This window comes from Sminthopsis crassicaudata, chromosome 1 (assembly GCF_048593235.1).
Source record: "Sminthopsis crassicaudata isolate SCR6 chromosome 1, ASM4859323v1, whole genome shotgun sequence".
Lineage (NCBI taxonomy): Eukaryota > Metazoa > Chordata > Mammalia > Dasyuromorphia > Dasyuridae > Sminthopsis > Sminthopsis crassicaudata.
The window spans coordinates 518,694,683-518,699,810 of NC_133617.1; the positions used below are offsets into that span (position 1 = coordinate 518,694,683).

Here is a 5,128-nt window from a genome sequence, read left to right on the forward strand (position 1 = left end):
TTTTACTTTTTTATGCTTTTCTTGAGTTCTGTGTTTGGAGATCAATTTTTTAAAGGCTTGAGGCCTGTTCAATACAAAGGAGTGACAGCTGCTTTAATTTGCCCTAGGGCCATTCTGCTGATTGATTTCCAGTGCTGGGTAATTCTACCTAGTTCTGGCTTTCTTCAAGAACTCAGTGATTTGCAATTTGTCTTTTGTAAGAAATCTGCCAAACCACCTGCTTGCAACCAGGACAGAGTTGTCAATGAGACTCACAGAAGATACCCAGGTGTGTGGAAGCTGCAATGCTCTGACTGCTCACCTCAGCTGCTTATCCCAGTCTCCCTGTCCTGGGTCTGGGCTTGGCAGCTTATCCACTTGACCATTTGAAACAGACCTGTTCTGAAGTTCTTCCAAGGTATTTTCTCCTGGGAATGTGATGTCCTCTAAATAGTTGTGGATTCTTCAGCTCCAAAGCTAGTTTAGAGGCTTAATCTGCTTTTGGTTTGAGAGAAGGTCAAAGGAAGTCACAGAAAGTCACGTCTTCTCTCCAACATCTTGGTTCCAAACCCCACCCCCTCCAATTATTTTAATCTTTTAAAGGACAAAACACATCTAACTTGTAAGAAGACAAAATTTAGCATATAATTCTTACCACACAAGCTCAAAAAGCTCTAACTATGATATTGGTAGTGTATTCTCCTTTTAAAAGGCTAATCATGAGTAGCCAAAAAAAGTTGAGGATATTACGTAGTGAGGCTGAGGTGGAGATGCTCCGAGAATCCGAGGCAGGCGAAAACAGCAGGAAGTTTGGTCTGTGAAGGAGTTTTTCGTGTTGCAGTTTTAGTGAAAATGCCTCATGTGAAAACATCACAATTTGGGGGAAAAAAAAAAAAAGGCATACACAGAAAACTAGCAGAACAGTTTGCAGTAGGGGAAGTTTTCATTGATGTGACCAAAAAGGAATGGAAAATAGGACAGCCAATTGGCCAAGGTGATTTTGGTTGCATATATCTAGCTGATATTAATTCTTCAAATTCAGTTGGCAGTGATGCCCCCTATATAATAAAAGTGGAACCAAGCAACAATGGACCTCTTTTTACAGAATTAAAGTTCTACCAGAGAGCTGTGAAACCAGAGCTAATTCAAAAGTGGATTCATTCCCATAAACTGAAGTAGCTAGGTGTTCCTAAATATTGGGGTACTGGACTACATGACAAAAATATGTTTATGGTAATAGATCTCTTTGGGAGTGATCTTCAAAATTTGTATGAAGCTAATGCCAGAAGATTTTTGCAGAAAAGCATTTTGCTACTAAGCTTAAGAACACTGGATATTCTGGAATATATCCATGAGTATAAATATGTGCATGGAGATATCAAAGCCTCAAATCTTCTTCTGAGCTACAAGAATCCTGACCAGGTATATTTAATAGATTATGGCCTTGCTTACTGATATTGTCCAGATGGAGTTCATAAAAAATACAAAGAATACCCTAAAAAGTGTCATGATGGAACCATTGAGTATACAAGTATTGATGTACATATGGGTGTGGTGCCATCAAGACAGGGTGACTTGGAAATATTAGGTTATTGCATATTCCAGTAGCTCAGTGGCCATCTCCCTTGGGAAGACAATTTGAAAGATCCTATGTCAGAGATTCCAAAATCAGCTAACAAGAAAATATTGCAAATTTGATGGACAAGTGTGTTCCTGAGAAAAATAAGCCAGATGAAATTGCTAGGTATATGGAATAAGTGAAAAAAGTCATTATCAGAATTTACGAGAAATTCTTTTGCAAGGGAAAAACTACAGGAAATAAGGATGATGGCAAACTGGAATTGTGCATCTTGGAAAATAAAGATTTGCTAACAAAAATAGGACTAAAGAAGTGAAAGAAAGAGATGGAGGAAAGCATAGAATCAGGTGCTGAAGATATGGAAATCTCACATCTAAATATTTTGGAGGGACCGCAAACTTGTTCAAGAACCAGAAAGAGAGTCCTGAAGTAGAATGAATAAGCCCATATAAAGAATTTGCTTCATTTCTCCTTTTTTCAATAATGCTTCTTTTCTCCTTTCTTGTGTTGTGTTTAATTTCCATGTGAATCTTGGGAAGAAGGGTGGTGTAAATATTTTAAAATCCTTTTGTGTTTAAAGAGTGTTTAAAGATTTTTTATTAAATAAATACTTCACATAACTTGTTATGCTTTAAAGTCCAATTTATGAATGTTCGAATCATATTATCATCATTGATGAGTTTTGTAACATCCTGAAAATTTTTAAATTTCTGAAGTTAAATGTTAGCAAGTGTTATAAAAAAACCCCAAAAACCTGTATAAGCAGTTTGAGGCTTTAGAAATTATACAGGGAGAAATTTTCAATATATTTAGATAAATTGGAGAGAAAGTAAATATTCCATATTCACTTAATTTTGTTTTATTTTGACCCCGTGTAGATTTTTTTTCTTCATAGTATAGGTAGTTATCTCTGAAATTTTAAAAGGCAGTTTTTTTTCCCAAGTAAAGAATTTTTGGGCTTTTAAAACATGCTTTATTTTTAAGCTTGAAGTTTGTTGTAAATTTGTACCTTTGAAATTTAGTAATTCTACTGAGAACTTATGATTTTCCTTTTAAGGACTTTTACCTGTAATGTTGTCTTGCATGATAATATACAGGCCTCTAGGCAGGTATGTTCTAAATATGAGACAATATACCCAACTTAATTTATTTTTATACTGTCTTGATTGAAGGGACATACAGGCACATATTTATACAGATTTTATAACAGAGAAACTGATAGGTTACACTAATAAGTAAGTTATCTAGTCATTGTCAAAAGGAAACCTATCTCCTGAACCCTAGCAGTATAGGTTAGAATAGCTGTCTTTTCCTTAAGTAACACCACATTGCCTCATATAACTACATCCTGTCAGCTAACTAATAAAAAGTACATAAAAATAAGTAAATACATTTTTATTGAATATGGGGGAAGGTAATTCTAAACATTATTTGGTTGATGTATCAGTTTATTATGTCTTTAAATATTTGGTGAGCATTGATACACTTCAGTTCCATAAGCCATTTGTTAAATACTTAATATGTGCACAATATTCTGTAATTGTTAGCACTATGAAAGATAGAAAGGGTAGGCATCTGGATTGTGTAGTGCATAGAGAACTGGAGCTGGAAAAACAAAGACCTCAGCCTCTTTATAGCTTTGTAACACTGGATGATTTACTTAATTTCTATTTCACTCTATTCATCTGTATAATCTATACAATATCACTCCCCAAGAAAAAATCCCCAGGACCAGATGGATTTACATGTGAATTCTACAAAACATTTAAAGAACAATTAGCCCCAATGTTATATAAAGTATTTGAAAAATAGGGGATGAAGGAGTCCTACCAAACTCCTTTTATGACACAGACATGGTACTGATACCTAAACCAGGTCGATGGAAAACTGAGAAAGAAAATTATAGACCAATCTCCTTAATGAATATTGATGCTAAAATCTTAAATAAGATATTAGCAAAAAGACTTCAGAAAATCATCCCCAGGATAATACACTATGATCAAGTAGGATTTATACCAGGAATGCAGGGCTGGTTTAATATTAGGAAAACTATTAGTATAATTGACCATATTAATAATCAAATTAATAAAAACCATATGATCATCTCAATAGATGCAGAAAAAGCTTTTGACAAAATCCAACATCCATTCCTACTAAAAACACTTGAGAGTATAGGAATAAATGGACTATTCCTTAGAATAATCAGGAGCATATATTTAAGACCGTTAGTCAGCATAATATGCAATAGAAATAAACTGCAACCTTTCCAAGTAAGATCAGGAGTGAAACAAGGTTGCCCACTATCCCCATTACTTTTCAATATAGTACTAGAAATGCTAGCCTCGGCAATAAGAGCTGAGAAAGAGATTCAAGGAATTAGAGTAGGAAATGAGGAAATCAAACTATCACTCTTTGCAGATGACATAATGGTATACTTAGAGAACCCCAAAGGCTCTGCTAAAAAGCTATTAGAAATAATTCAAAAATTCAGCAAAGTGGCAGGATACAAAATAAATCCACATAAATCCTCAGCATTTTTATATATCACCAACAAAATGCAACAGCATTTTGCAACAGCAAGAGATACAAAGGGAAATTGAATTCCAAACAAATGTTGAGAGTATAAAGTATTTGGGAATCCATCTACCAAAGAATAGTCAGGAATTATATGAGAAAAATTACAAAACACTTGCCACAAAAATAAAGTCAGATTTAAATAATTGGAAAGACATTCAGTGCTCTTGGATAGGCCGAGCGAATATAATAAAGATGACAATACTCCCCAAACTAATCTATTTATTTAGTGCTATACCAATTAGACTCCCTAGAAACTATTTTAATGACCTAGAAAAAGTAACAACAAAATTCATATGGAAGAATAAAAGGTCGAGAATTGCAAGGGAACTAATGAAAAAAAAGTCAGAAGAAGGTGGTCTAAGTGTACCTGATCTAAAACTATATTATATAGCAGCAGTCACCAAAACCATTTGGTATTGGCTAAGAAATAGATCTGTCGATCAGTGGAACAGATTAGATACAAAGGACAAAAAAGGGTACAACTATAGCAATTAGCAATCTAGTGTTTGACAAACCCAAAGATACCAACATTAGTGATAAAAATGCATTATTTGAAAAAAACTGTTGGGAAAACTGGAAATTAGTATGGCAGAAATTAGATATGGATCCACACTTAACACCATATACCAAGATAAGATCAAAATGGGTCCATGACTTAGGCATAAAGAATGAGATAATAAATAGATTAGAGAAACAGAGAATAGTCTACTTCTCAGACCTGTGGAAGAGGAAGGAATTTATGACCAGAGGAGAACTAGAGATCATTATTGATCACAAAATAGAAGATTTTGATTACATCAAACTAAAAAGTTTCTGTACAAACAATACTAATGCAAACAAGATTAGAAGGGAAGTAACAAATTGGGAAAATATTTTTAAAGTTAAAGGTTCTGACAAAGGTCTCATTTCCAAAACATATAGAAAACTGACCCTAATTTATAAGAAATCAAACCATTCTCCAATTGATAAATGGTCAAAGGATATGAACAGACA

At 34.0% G+C, this 5,128-nt stretch overlaps 1 pseudogene; it reads left to right on the forward strand.

The window, feature by feature from the left end:
• The first annotated feature begins 831 nt into the window (after window positions 1-831).
• LOC141555159 (serine/threonine-protein kinase VRK1 pseudogene) lies at window positions 832-1,993 on the forward strand (annotated as a pseudogene).
• Window positions 1,994-5,128: the final 3,135 nt, after the last annotated feature.